The 15636-nt window shown below is 44.4% G+C and overlaps 1 protein-coding gene across 2 annotated transcripts in view; it reads left to right on the top strand.

Moving 5' to 3' along the window:
- Positions 1-15636, top strand: part of calcrla (calcitonin receptor-like a) — a 31950-nt gene that overhangs the window by 4437 nt on the left and 11877 nt on the right. The window lies entirely within an intron of this gene.

The following is a 15636-nucleotide window of genomic DNA, read 5'->3' as shown; positions in this document are numbered from 1 at the left end:
TAAGGTGTTGCTATGGTATCCGGGGTGGTTGCTAAGGTGTTGCTAGGTGGTTGCTAGGTGGTTGCTAAGGTGTTGCTAGGCGGTTGCTAATAATAATAATAATAAGAAGAAGAAGAATAAGACTTAAGAAGAACAATACTGTGATTGCATACTGCAATCACACTAATAATAGGGTTGAAGAACAGGCTCTGGTACAGGTTTGTGTTAAATAATTGTTTATGTGTTTATGAAATAATAAAACACTGTATACTACATTATATTTGTTACTAATATTATAAAGGCAGGTATGATATCAGATCACCGGATCTCTGCATGTTTAATTAGTGTCACTGTATCCGGTCACCATCACCAACACCTCCACCGCCTCCACCGCCTCCACCCAGCTCATTACTAATTAACCAGTGATCATATCAGCCCCCCCACAGACCTGCTGTACCCTTATTATATTCATACTGTATCTCTAACGCCGGGGGAGTGTGTTACACACAGTGTAAGTGTGAGTGCAGAGTCTTTATGCAGTGTTTGGTGCGGTGGTGTGTTTGTATGTTGTTTTGGTGAGTTGGGGAGTGTTGTTTCTAGAATAGCACTGCTGAGGTAAATGTACTGTTCTTGTAAATCTAATGTTCTTTTCGATGAATCCCTTGTTTTTTTTGTTTTGTTTGATTCTTTAACCTGCTATCAGATTCTTGTAAAGCTGCTTTGCAACAATATCAGATATATGAAGAGCTATATATATATGTTAGCGGCAGATGGGTATGATGACACAGAGTGAGTAGGAACTGAAGTATTTGTGAAAGAGGAGATGTGTGGGGACGAGTTGCTGTGTGGGGATGAGTTGCTGTGTGGGGACGAGTTGCTGTGTGGGGACGAGTTGCTGTGTGGGGACGAGTTGCTGTGTGGGGACGAGTTGCTGTGTGGAGATGAGTTGTTGTGTGGGATGAGTGGATGTGTGGAGATGAGTTACTGTGTGAAGATGAGTTACTGTGTGGAGATGAGTTGCTGTGTGGAGATGAGTTGCTGTGTGGAGATGAGTTGCTGTGTGGAGATGAGTTGCTGTGTGGAGATGAGTTGCTGTGTGGGGACGAGTTGCTGTGTGGAGATGAGTTGCTGTGTGGGGATGAGTTGCTGTGTGGGGATGAGTTGCTGTGTGGGGATGAGTTACTGTGTGGGATGAGTGGATGTGTGGAGATGAGTTGCTGTGTGGAGATGAGTTGCTGTGTGGAGATGAGTTGCTGTGTGGGGATGAGTTGCTGTGTGGGGACGAGTTGCTGTGTGGGGACGAGTTGCTGTGTGGGGACGAGTTGCTGTGTGGAGATGAGTTGTTGTGTGGGATGAGTGGATGTGTGGAGATGAGTTACTGTGTGGAGATGAGTTACTGTGTGGAGATGAGTTGCTGTGTGGGATGAGTGGATGTGTGGAGATGAGTTGCTGTGTGGAGATGAGTTGCTGTGTGGAGATGAGTTGCTGTGTGGGATGAGTGGATGTGTGGAGATGAGTTGCTGTGTGGGGATGAGTTACTGTGTGGGGATGAGTTGCTGTGTGGGGATGAGTTACTGTGTGGGATGAGTGGATGTGTGGGATGAGTGGATGTGTGGAGATGAGTTGCTGTGTGGAGATGAGTTGCTGTGTGGGGATGAGTTACTGTGTGGGGATGAGTTACTGTGTGGGGATGAGTTGCTGTGTGGGGATGAGTTGCTGTGTGGGATGAGTGGATGTGTGGGCTGCTGGATGGTGGAGATGAGAGGAAAGCACACAGACGCCGGCTGCTGGATTCCTGTGTTTCTCCTGGAGCTCAGAGAGATCGGTGTTTAGTGACGTTAAAGCAGTAAAAGCAGTAAATTTTGTGTGTTTAGGTGCAGTGATGTGGAATAAAAGCCTCGGTTTGGTTAAAAATAACTAATTTATAACGTTTTCCTGTTGCAATAAAAGCAGTTACTCAGAGAGTACAGCAGAGAGATGTTTGCTGTCTGAAGTAATGGAATCCACCAATTAGCATCAGTCTTTAAACTGTATAAACCAGAATATATATATATATATATATATATATATATACCAGAACATGTTTTATATTTTACATTCTTCTTCTTGTTTAGATGATCAGTTTTGAACATCTCTGCTGGATTTTCTCAGTCAGTTTTATGAGGTAGAGTCTCCTGGAATTCAGGCTTTCAGTTAACAGCTGTGCTGAACTCATCAAGAGTTAATTACTTGAATTTCTTGTCTCTTAATAAAGTGTTTGAGAGCATCAGTTAAAGTAAAGTAGTGAAGAGGTAGAGTTACAGGTATACAGTGAATAGTGAATATTTCAGTAATGTAGCCCTATTAATATTATTATTATTTTACAGTGTAATATTGTATAGTTTAATTTTCCGCTTTGTGTGAGATATTTCGGGGTGGTTCTGTTAGGGTTCTGTTAGGGTTCAGTAGATGTTATGGGACTGTGGGGGGATGTTTTGATAGCTGCAGGACGTGCTGAGAGAGGACCGGAGCAGAGCATCATGGGTATCAGGGGGGTGGCAGGTGGCTGGAGTTTGTTTTGTTAGTTTTAGGCTGGAGGATAAAGTCACTAATAGCAGTAGAAGCTCATATCATAACAAACAGAAAACAATAAAATAAAATACAGGCTTTAGATTGTCTAGAATCTTTTTAAATAAGTGATTTACTGCAACCCTTTCACTAGTAGCCATATGACTATTTATTCACCATAGCTACAGTGTTTACCATGGGGGTTGTTTAAGTTAAGTTTTATACTGATGAAACTGGCACTAATTTGGTCTCTTTGGTATCTTAGTTTGTTAATCTACACTAAGATAATAATTTAGAGGGATTTTTAAGTTAAGTTAAGGTTCATATTGATGGAACTGGCACTAATTTGACAGCTACATTGCTAGAGTTTCTCAGAACTGTGCACAAGTTGTGTTAGAAGTAATAATGAACCAACTCATTACAGAATAATGGAAAAATGATCAAGGAAGAAAAGAAAAGAGAAAGAAGGAAAAAATCAGATTACTGTGATCTACCTGGGGCGCCAGATTGCCTGAACTCTGAGAAAAAAGAGAAATATGAAAATATTTAGGTGCATTACCTTTAATCATGTGTCTATTTTTTTCCAAATAGAAAAATAAAGCAGCATCTTTTAGCCAGCGATTCAATGAAGCTTTTCTACTGAATCAGAAATAGATGTTTAGCTTAAAGAGTACAAATGGCAAAAACACCAGAATATACAGCTGAGACAGTCTCTGGGTCATATAATAAACATAGTAATCAAGTTTTTTTAATCCAGTATAAAGAAAAGCAGCTAAATATAGAATTCCAAAACAGATCATAGAGCAGTTTCAGATGTTCAGGTGTAAAAACTCCCTGATTTTGTAAATAATAATGTAAATATAAATGTAAACGTTGATTAAATGTTGGGGATCTGCAGCTGTAGGGGTTGGGTGGAGGTGGAGAGCTCTCTCTCTCACCGGCACCGCCGGGTTTTTCACCATCATCCAACTTTTATCAGTGAGGAGCGAGTTTATTCTGAGAGGAGCCGGCAGTCAGAACCTCTCAGAGATAAATATAAACTCACTCGAGCGACAGGAAGTCCTGAGAACCGAGCGACGGTCTGATTTACATACCGGTTCACTGCCCAGTTTACCCACTGACCCAGTACAGCATAGTCATATTCATCATCATTATTATAATAACATGAGGTATTCATTTATATGGACGGTCTATTAGAGATGCATCATCTACGTTCAACTAACATTCAGATAACGTCTAACTAACATTTAACTGAATGTTTATTAAATGTCACTGAACTGTAAGCTCCTATCTCTCCCACACTCAGCTCTGCACCACACAACGACATTACACTCAATACTGATCACATGACACTTACAGGAAGCAGATCACCTGAGTACTAGCCTTATATAAGGGGCTCATTTGCTTTCAGTCTTTGCTGAGTATTGATGGTTTATTCTTGTTTAACACATATTTGTATTTTCTGTGTTTATTCTCTCGTTTTTGATCTTGTTTTGTTTATTGTCCTCCATTCTTGCCGACCCTTTGATACTGCTTTGCGTACTTGACCTCATGACTCTTTGCTTCTCTCTGCTGGTATGATATCTCTTTGTTACGGCTGTTTGCTATTGTTGACCACTTTCTGTTTGACCTCTTGCCTGATACTTTTGTCTCCATTGATCATTTAGAGACATTTTAGAGTTCGATTTAAAGTTCAGGTTAAGGTTTGAGTTAAGGCTGGGTTCAGGGTTGATTCATGGTTTAGTTTAGGTTTTGGTTCTATATAGAATTATTTAAATTCTGGTTGAAGTTGGTAAATTTAATAAACATTTAGTTAAATGTTGGTTAAGTACCTATGAGGCAGATACACCACACCACATATATAAAAGCTTGTTGTGTCTGTAGTTTAGACCCTGTTGGTTCCTCTATTCTGGATATAAGATGAGATTGAGAGGGTTGGGTTTGGAGGTTCTACAGGTTTTGTATGGATCCTGCAGCACATTTACCCACAGATGTTGCTACAGCTGGGCCTGTAGATCCTGCTGTGTGTGGGTGAACATTATCCTGCTGAAAATGCTGTAAATGTAAATCGCAGAGCATCTCACGATTTTCACAATATCACAATAATATTCTTATTTGACGCCACATATCGAAGCTGTATCGCCAAAGATAACGATGCGATATATCTGTATCAATATTCTGTAACATCCTGAGTTTAGAACAGGTCTCAGTGCAGCAGCTTCACTGCAGAGGGAGCAGGTTTAGCTCTGAATGCTGATAAAATCTCCAAACTTCATCAATATTTATCAGATCCAGCCGGAGCACTTGTTTGCTCTTTACTCGCCGTAACAGCCAGTGCAGCAAACCCTCCTCTGAGGCCTCGCTATTTCTGTGTGTGTGTGTGTGTGTGTGTATAGTGTGTGTGTGTGTGTGTGTGTGTGTGTGTGTGTGTGTGTGTGTGTGTGTATAGTGTGTGTTACATGCTGGATCAGCCAGTTGTTCTGGTGTTGAGTGTGACTGGAATACTTTAAATAATGTGGAGCTGAATGAACCCGTGGGTTTATAGTGTTTTCTACAGGGAGCTTCAGATCTACAATCTGCTTCAGTCTGGATCAGTCTGGACTTTCACTCTCAAAAATCCTGTAGAGTAAACATGGAATTAGTTTAGATTAAAGTTTGCTTTCTTTGTTTTGGACCTACAGCAACTTTCACACCTGATATTTTAGTTTGGATCCAAACAGAAGAGTTTAACAGTCATTTACTGAAATAACAGGGGGATCAGAAAGTGATCAGACTCTTCATCTGCTAATGCAGGGGGTGTGTTTTGGATTCTTGGTTCTCTTTTTTTTGCGTAGTTCCATTGGCAGTCAATAACATCATATCATTATTTTTTACATTTTTGGCCTCATTTCTTTAGAACAGAAGGGAATGGAACCACACTGTACTTGCTTATGTACAAACAATGGTTATAAACAAATGCATTTAGACATTAGAACACTCGAGGTTGTATTTTATGGCGAATAACGTCACGGCTGTGATTTGGTCGTAGACACGAGCTGAAGGAAATGCAATTGATCATCATGATGTTATTCACGATAAAACACAACCTTGAGTGTTCTATCGCTTTTATACAACATTTTTACAAAATTAATAATGAAATTAAAAGACCCTCAAAAAATCTTAATAAATATGCTTTAATACAGACTGTGCCTTCCGACAAAAAGTAGTTCCACGACCAGTGAACTGGAACAGAGCTGCAGCTACTAAACGGCATTTGGTTTATACTTTAGCTTGATATTAAAATTTGGGATTAATAAACATTAGCAGCATGAAATAACGCTGAAACTCTCCTCTCCTGCTCTCTGGGTGTTGTTGGTTAACCAGCCGGCAGGACTGTGGTTATGTTAGTGTAGCTTGCTTTAGCTTAGCATTAGCTTAGCTTAGCTTAGCCTGGCTGGTTACCGTTCCGGCTGTCAGACTTTGGCCGAGGTGATTGATGGATTTTCTTTCTCGTTTTTTTCACAAAAGAGAAGTCAGGGCTGTGGGAGAGCGTGCCGTGGCTGGGCGCTAGCCTGTGCTAAGCTAATGCTAATGCTGGTGCTGCTGGTGGAGATGATGATTCAAAACTGTCTTGTGTATATGCTGTTACTCGACAGCGCTTCGGCGGAGTGATACAGATTTAGTGTTAGAAGGTCGTGCTGTTATCACAAATATCAGTACGGATAGGACACTGCTCAACCAATCAGATTGTGAGGTCAGAACTAACTGTTGTATAAAAACAAGCAGGGTTCCTCAGGGTTCAGTAGGGTTCAGCAGGGTTCAGTAGGGTTCCTCAGGGTTCAGTAGGGTTCCTCAGGGTTCAGTGGGGTTCCTCAGGGTTCAGTAGGGTTCCTCAGGGTTCAGTAGGGTTCAGCAGGGTTCCTCAGGGTTCAGAAGGGTTCCTCAGGGTTCAGTAGGGTTCAGCAGGGTTCCTCAGGGTTCAGAAGGGTTCCTCAGGGTTCAGTAGGGTTCAGCAGGGTTCCTCAGGGTTCAGTAGGGTTCAGCAGGGTTCAGAAGGGTTCCTCAGGGTTCAGTAGGGTTCAGCAGGCTTCCTCAGGGTTCAGTAGGGTTCAGCAGGGTTCCTCAGAGTTCAGCAGGGTTCCTCATGGTTCCTGAGGTTTCAGCAGGGTTCCTCAGGGTCAAGCGGGGTTCAGCAGGGTTCCTTAGCGTTCAGCAGGGTTCCTCAGAGTTCAGCAGGGTTCCTCAGGGTTCCTGAGGTTTCAGCAGGGTTCCTCCGGGTTTAGCAGGGTTCCTCAGGGTTCAGCAGGGTTTAGCAGGGTTCCTCAGTGTTCAGCAGGGTTTAGCAGGGTTCCTCGGTGTTCAGCAGGGTTCTCTGGAGCAGCTCCATGGTAGAACCCCTGCTGGTTCCCCAGAGTATATTTTGATGTGAGTGTAAACAAATGAAATCACTGCAGCTTTTATGATTGTAGTGTTTTATAATTCCTCGGACGTAGTGATGCCAGCGAGCAGAGGAACAGCTGTTCAGGCTAATCATCTGCAGCACCGGGACTGGAACCAGTTTACCCAACATAAACTCCAGTACATGAACTGGGACACGGCATCCTGTCCTCTAAACCATTACAAACCCACTGGATCAGGTTCCGAACAGCCGAACAGGCTGTTCCTCGCTGTTCCTCAGCGTTAAATTACCGTGCAGATAAACCGGAATTTCCAGTTGTTCCGGCGGCGGTCTGGCCTCACGCCAACGTTGAGCCTCACCGCAGAGAACAGCCTGAATAAACACAGAGCTGCTGCTGCATCAGCTGTTCCTCACCCGGCCTTATATAACCTCACACTGTATATATATACTGTATATAAACACACTCCCAGCATCGCCTTCATAACACACTTTCCATCATCCACCTCACACCATCACCTCCACCTATCATCCACCTCACACAATCACCTCCACCCATCATCCACCTCACACCATAACCTCCACCCATCATCCACCTCACACCATCACCTCCACCCATCATCCACCTCACACAATCACCTCCACCAATCACCTCACACCATCACCTCCACCCATCATCCACCTCACACCATCACCTCCACCCATCATCCACCTCACACAATCACCTCCACCCATCATCCACCTCACACCATCACCTCCACCTATCATCCACCTCACACAATCACCTCCACCTATCATCCACCTCACACAATCACCTCCACCCATCATCCACCTCACACCATCACCTCCACCCATCATCCACCTCACACCATCACCTCCACCCATCATCCACCTCACACCATCACCTCCACCCATCATCCACCTCACACCATCACCTCCACCCATCATCCACCTCACACAATCACCTCCACCCATCATCCACCTCAAACAATCACCTCCACCCATCATCCACCTCACACCATCATCTCCACCGATCATCCACCTCACACCATCACCTCCACCCATCATCCACCTCACACCATCACCTCCACCTATCATCCACCTCACACCATCACCTCCACCCATCATCCACCTCACACCATCACCTCCACCCATCATCCACCTCACACCATCACTTCCACCCATCATCCACCTCACACCATCACCTCCACCCATCATCCACCTCACACCATCACCTCCACCTATCATCCACCTCACACAATCACCTCCACCCATCATCCACCTCACACCATCACCTCCACCCATCATCCACCTCACACCATCATCTCCACCGATCATCCACCTCACACAATCACCTCCACCCATCATCCACCTCACACCATCACCTCCACCCATCATCCACCTCACACAATCACCTCCACCCATCATCCACCTCACACCATCACCTCCACCGATCATCCACCTCACACAATCACCTCCACCCATCATCCACCTCACACCATCACCTCCACCCATCATCCACCTCACACCATCACCTCCACCCATCATCCACCTCACACAATCACCTCCACCCATCATCCACCTCACACCATCACCTCCACCGATCATCCACCTCACACAATCACCTCCACCCATCATCCACCTCACACCATCACCTCCACCCATCATCCACCTCACACCATCACCTCCACCTATCATCCACCTCACACAATCACCTCCACCCATCATCCACCTCACACCATCACCTCCACCCATCATCCACCTCACACCATCACCTCCACCCATCATCCACCTCACACCATCACCTCCACCTATCATCCACCTCACACAATCACCTCCACCCATCATCCACCTCACACCATCACCTAATAGAGTTTAATAAAATACGTCTGTAGAAGTTTAAGAAGAATTAATTCAAGCTTTTTACTCTTTAAGTAAAATTATTTTTTTTTAAATGGATTAAAAACTACTTAAAGTATAAAAGTAAAGTAATGTAAGGAGACAAAATTAAATAAAGCCTCTCTGTGTAAATCCATCGTTAAAATCATCGCTCTGCTCTCGCAGGGAACAATAGCAGCGCGAGTGTGTGAGTGTGTGTTTAGAGCTCTCGCGCTGGGCCATGTGACGCTGGTGATGAAGGGAGTGGGAGTGAAGAGAAAACAAAGGGCTGGCATGGAGTGTTCATTCAGCTCCACTCATCTACTGCATCACCATCTTCATCATCATCATCATCCTCCCACCTCTCTCTCTCTTTCTCTCTCTCTTTCTCTCTTTCTCTCTTTTTCAGCCTCCCTCAATCCATCACACACTGTCTCTCTCTCTCTTTCTCTCTTTCAGCCTCTCTCACTCTAATACACTCTCTTTTTTTCAGGCTCTCTCCTTTCACTCTCTCTTTCAGCCTCTTTCACTCTCTCACACACTGTCTCTCCCTCTCTCTTTCCGTGCCTCTCTCTCTCAGTTCATCATTTCATCATTCTCTCAGTTGGTTGGTTTGTAAATCAGTGCAGCTGCTGATGCCCGGGGGGGTGCAGTGGGGGGTGTAATGGTTGGGTAGGGGGGCGTTTAGTGGGCAGAGCGTATGCCAGGCTGGGTTTAATGGATCTCAGATGCCCGTCTCACAGCGCGAGAGTGAACCCAGCGCTGAGATCAGACCGGGTCAGTGCTGGGGGGGTGTGGTATATGGTATGAGGTGGGCACTGATTAAGTGGTAAGTTTATCTCAGGCCGGAGTGTGCCAGTCTCAGCTGGCATGGGGCACAGCCCTGAGTATCAGGGCACTACAGTTTAACATCTGTATCCAGCAGGAATCACAAGCCTTTGAAGTGAAGATACAGATGTTCCTCAGAAACATCTGCCGGCTGTAATAAACTCTAATGAGCAGAACCGAGCTGATCCAGCTGCAGAACTTTACCACCAAACTCCCTCATTTATACAGGATTCCCCACAGAGAGGAGGCGGGGCTTAATCTGTAAACAGAGTGCGTGGCCAATAAAAGAGCAGCTTTATACTGTTCACATTCACGGCAGAACTATAGATCTGTTATTGTTAATAAAGGACGGTTTTAATATTAATATTACGCTGTTTGTCACACTTTCCATTCTCTCTCCCGCCTCCACTGCCTCCCATCACTACAATTCCCATAATGCCTCTCTTTTAGAGCCCTCAGTCACAGGTCCCCAGAGTGCTGATCTGTTTCTCCCGCTTGTTTTTAGCCTGTCTGTATAAATATCACATCATGATTTTCTCTGTTAGTTTTGTTCTTGTTTGTAGTTTTCTCGTATTTGTAGCTTTTTTTTACCATAACCAATCACAATTAAACAGGGTGCGGTGTGATTATTCTACGTTGTACAGTGTGATTGTTGTGTGTGTGAGGTGTGTGTTATTTGTGTAGTGTGGTTTGTGTGTGTATGACGGTGTTGTACAGTGTGATTGTTGTGTGTGTGTGAGGTGTGTGTTGTTTGTGTAGTGTGGTTATTGTGTGTGTGTGATGGTGTTGTACAGTGTGATTGTTGTGTGAGGATGTGGAGTACAGCAGTATCCTGTGTGTGATTAAAGATTTAGTGTGGGAGTGACAGGTGTGAATATTTTATATGGTCTAATAATGGAGAGAGGGATGAGCGTGTCTGCTCCGGTCCCTGTCCAGGTGCGGGTGTTGTACAGGTGTGTTTAGTAAGTGTTTGCTGAGTGGTGAGTATTTGGTGGTGAGTGTTTGGTGGTGAGTGTTTGATGAGTGTTTTGGTGGTGAGTGTTTGGTGGTGAGTGTTTGGCGGTGAGTGTTTGATGAGTGTTTGTTGGTGAGTGGTGAGTGTTTGATGAGTGTTTGATGAGTGTTTGGCGGTGAGTGTTTGATGAGTGTTTGTTGGTGAGTGTTTGGTGAGTGTTTGATGAGTGTTTTGGTGGTGAGTGTTTGATGAGTGTTTGTTGGTGAGTGTTTGGTGAGTGTTTGGTGAGTGTTTGATGAGTGTTTTGGTGGTGAATGTTTGGTGGTGAGTGTTTGGTGAGTGTTTGTTGGTGAGTGTTTGGTGAGTGTTTGATGAGTGTTTGGTGAGTGTTTGTTGGTGAGTGTTTGATGAGTGTTTGATGAGTGTTTGATGAGTGTTTGTTGGTAAGTGTTTGGTGAGTGTTTGATGAGTGTTTGATGAGTGTTTGTTGGTGAGTGTTTGATGAGTGTTTGTTGGTGAGTGTTTGATGAGTGTTTGGTGGTAAGTGTTCTGGGTGGAAAAAGCAATCAGTGATTTTTGTGAACGAGCTGAAGGATGGCATAGGCTCACAATGGCTGGTGGAGTTTAGTGTTGTTTTTTTAGTGATCTATTGTAATTATTATTTGACCGGTTGTGTTTATTGGTCACAGCTGAGCCAGCAGGTCTGTAGCTTTGCCTCACTTCGCCTCCAGCCCTGTTATGTAACACGAGTAACATGAGTAAAGTCTGCAGGTCAGTAAAGAGCTCCCTCTGTAGCTGAATGCTGGAAATACAGTTTGATTTTGCTGTTATTTTAGGTGTAATCGCAGCTCCTTTAATGTGTGTGTGTTTTTTTCTTTCATTTTTTTTGAAAACTCATATAGTGATAGTGATACACATATTATTATTTATAACCGTGTTGTGCCAGACCTGGAGCAGGATCAGGGCAGACTGTGCTGCTGTTAGAGGTGATCTGGAGAGAAGCAGAATAAACAGAGAGTAAACAGAGCACTGAAAAGCATTGTTGTTGTGTTTTATTTAAAGATTAAAGATAAGCAAACTAAATATTAGCTTTGCTTTAGCGTTAGCTGCAGTTAGCTGTCTGCAGTACACGGCTCTTATCTGCGCTGCACAGAGCTGATATTAGGAATGAGAGAATAATGAAATGGCAGTGTGAGGAATGTGCGGGATGTTTATGCCGGTGCCCACACTGCGGGTACGCCGACGCCGGGCAGAGCGATAAGTCTAATCTCAGCCAATCAGAGCGATCAGAGGGTCTCGGGCGGACGAGGAACAGAGGGAGGCATTACTGAAGCCGAGGCAGAGGAAAGGACAAACATCCTGTGCTGAGAGGAGGATGTTTACTGCCCACAGAGCCGCACTCTGGAGAAACACACCCAAACACAATAGAGCCGCGACCCGAACCCAAACACGCTGTGTGCGGTTCTGAGAGTAACAGTACTTAATTACAGTATTAAATACTGCAGCAGCCTGGTGTTTATAACAGTGCTCAGATGTTTGTGCACACTTTCATTTATTTCAGCACATTTATTTCTGACCTAAATGGTGTGAGGTAATGAAGTACAAATACATTGTTACATTACTTAAGTAGAAATGTAGGTTATCTATACTTTACTGGAGTATCTATACTCCTAATATTTTAAAAACAACCTCGTTACTCCTATTTCATTTCAGCTGGTTTTTATATTCTGGCTTCGCGTCTTTCATAAAAACCTCTATCCAGATAAATAAGCTCCTTCAATATATAAATATATTTGTAGATACTCTCGGCTGTAGATACTCCCGGCTGTAGATACTCCCGGCTGTAGGGACGCTTGGCTGTAGATACTCTCGGCTGTAGATACTCTCGGCTGTAGATACTCCCGGCTGTAGGGACGCTTGGCTGTAGATACTCTCGGCTGTAGATACTCTCGGCTGTAGGGACGCTTGGCTGTAGATACTCCCGGCTGTAGATACTCTCGGCTGTAGATACTCTCGGCTGTAGATACTCTCGGCTGTAGGGACGCTTGGCTGTAGATACTCTCGGCTGTAGGGACGCTTGGCTGTAGATACTCTCGGCTGTAGATACTCTCGGCTGTAGATACTCCCGGCTGTAGATACTCCCGGCTGTAGGGACGCTTGGCTGTAGATACTCTCGGCTGTAGATACTCTCGGCTGTAGGGACGCTTGGCTGTGGACACAAGGACGTCCCATGTCTTCCTCTTTAGCGAGGGCTTCCGAATACTGACTTGCTGTTGAAACAGTATGAATTATTAATGCTCTGCGTCTCTCAGTCGTCCCTGAGGAAATCTCAGCAGTTATAAACTGGGCTGCAGAGAGACGCTGGAGACGTCCTACACAAACTGATCTAACCGTTACCGTGACGGCTGACTGCTCCTGTTTACAGGACCATCCTGCAGAGACAACCGGACTCAGCAGGACCAGGACATCGACCCACACAGACCCACTGCTGCTGATAAACCCAGATTATTTTACTGTAATCTGAAACTCAAACAACCTAAATCCAGTTACTGGGATTTAATCACCAGTAAAATTAATTCTCATTAATAAATTGCATGTTTTGTATTCTGCTGATGAGACTCAATAAATCAAAGAGACATTTTTATTTAATCGAGCTGCTGCACAGCCGAGACATTAGCATGAAACATCCATCAACTCTGAGGAACTAGAATTAGATACAGTTTAGAACTCTGAAGAATTCTGTAGTGTTGTGTAGAAATATGCAGAGCTCTGTAGAACTGTTTATAACTCTGTAAAACTAGTATTGTGTAGAACTCTGTAGAACCAGGTAGAACTGTGCAGAATTGTGTATAACTGCAGCTGATCTGTCCTGCCTGTTTTCTATTAGTCAGAATGTAATAATATTTCTCAGAGCTGGTTCTGCTCCCCTGGGGAGGGTTGTGTTGTGTTGAGTTGAGTTGAGTTGAGATGAGCTGTGTTGAGTTGAGTTGTGTTGTGTTGTGTAGTATTGAGTTGTGTTGAGTTGAATTGAGTTGAGTTGAGCTGTGTTGTGTTGTGTTGAGTTGAGTTGTGTTGTGTTGAGTTGAGCTGTGTTGAGTTGAGTTGAGCTGTGTTGAGTTGAGCTGTGTTGTGTTGCGTTGAGCTGTGTTGAGTTGTGTTGTGTTGAGTTGAGTTGAGCTGTGTTGTGTTGAGTTGAGTTGAGTTGAGCTGTGTTGTGTTGAGTTGAGTTGTGTTGTGTTGTGTTGTGTTGAGTTGAGCTGTGTTGTGTTGTGTTGAGTTCAGTTGAGGTTAGTTGAGTTCAGTTGAGTTGTGTTGTGTTGAGTTAAGCTGTGTTGTGTTGAGTTGACCTGTGTTGTGTTGTGTTGAGTTGAGTTGAGCTGAGCTGTGTTATGTTGTGTTGAGTTGAGCTGTGTTGTGTTGAGTTGAGCTGTGTTGAGTTGAGTTGTGTTGAGTTGAGTTGAGTTGAGTTGTGTTGAGTTGAGTTGAGCTGTGTTGTGTTGTGTTGAGTTGAGTTGAGCTGTGTTGAGTTGAGTTGTGTTGAGTTGAGTTGAGCTGTGTTGTGTTGTGTTGTGTTGAGTTGAGCTGTGTTGTGTTGTGTTGAGTTCAGTTGAGGTTAGTTGAGTTCAGTTGAGTTGTGTTGTGTTGAGTTAAGCTGTGTTGTGTTGAGTTGACCTGTGTTGTGTTGTGTTGTGTTGAGTTGAGTTGAGTTGAGCTGTGTTATGTTGTGTTGAGTTGAGCTGTGTTGTGTTGAGTTGAGTTCAGTTGAGTTGAGTTGTGTTGTGTTGAGTTGAGTTGAGCTGTGTTGAGTTGAGTTGTGTTGAGTTGTGTTGAGTTGTGTTGAGCTGTGTTGTGTTGTGTTGAGTTGAGCTGTGTTGAGTTGAGTTGTGTTGAGTTGTGTTGTGTTGAGTTGAGTTGTGTTGAGTTGAGTTGTGTTGAGTTGTGTTGAGCTGTGTTGAGTTCAGTTGAGTTGTGTTGAGTTGTGTTGAGCTGTGTTGTGTTGAGTTGAGCTGTGTTGAGTTGAGTTGTGTTGAGTTGTGTTGTGTTGAGTTGAGTTGAGCTGTGTTGAGTTGTGTTGAGTTGTGTTGTGTTGAGTTGAGTTGTGTTGAGCTGTGTTGAGTTCAGTTGAGTTGTGTTGTGTTGAGTTAAGCTGTGTTGTGTTGAGTTGACCTGTGTTGTGTTGTGTTGAGTTGAGTTGAGTTGAGTTGAGCTGTGTTGTGTTGAGTTGAGTTCAGTTGAGGTTAGTTGAGTTGAGTTGAGTTGAGAGTTGCGCTGAGCTGAGCAGAACCCGGCGCTGGTTTATCGCTGAGCGATCACTGCAGAACATCCTGATAAATCACTGCTGTTTTATTACAGATCAGACGTCTGATTTATAGGAGAATCTGATCTCAGAACTTCTGATTCTTTAACTGCAGTGATATTTACTGAGATATAAATTAATTTAATATTCTGAGTCGGGTGGTCTGGTGTTGGACGGGTCGGTCAGCGTGTGGAACTGATGGGGTTAAACTTTTAGTTTGTTGTTTGCTGCTCTGCTGTATGAAGCTGTTAGCGTGGGGCGCTAACGCTACATATTATATTAATGCTGCTCGGTGGAACAGTGCAGGCAGGAATGAGGCATGCTGGGTAATGTGAGCTGAAGTGTACGCCTGGCCTGTCCCGAGTATTAATGCACTGTGATGGGCGAGCTGCAGCCAGAACAGGGGGAAGTGTAGCGTCAGCAGTGTGTGTTGGGTAACAGTGTATGTGGGGTAGTATTTTGGGAAGAGTGTGTATTGGGAGTTGGGCAGTGTATGTGGAGCAGTGTGTGTTTGGGAGCAGTGTGTGTTTGGGAGCAGTGTGTGTTGGGGTTGAGCAGTGTGTGTTGGGCAACAGTGTGTTTTTGGGAGCAGTGTGTTGGGGGCAGTGTGTGTTGGGGGCAGTGTGTGTTGGGGGCAGTGTGTGTTGGGGCAGTGTGTGTTGGGTAGCAGTGTGTGTTGGGTAGCAGTGTGTGTTTGGTGTGTGTTGGGGGATTGGGCAGTGTGTGTTGGGTAGCAGTGTGTGTTGGGGGATTGGGCAGTGTGTGTTGGGTAGCAGG

This window comes from Astyanax mexicanus, chromosome 11, assembly GCF_023375975.1.
Source record: "Astyanax mexicanus isolate ESR-SI-001 chromosome 11, AstMex3_surface, whole genome shotgun sequence".
Classification (NCBI taxonomy): Eukaryota; Metazoa; Chordata; class Actinopteri; order Characiformes; family Acestrorhamphidae; genus Astyanax; species Astyanax mexicanus.
The sequence above is the reverse complement of the archived record's forward strand: the minus strand, read 5'-3'. Positions and strand labels throughout refer to the sequence as shown.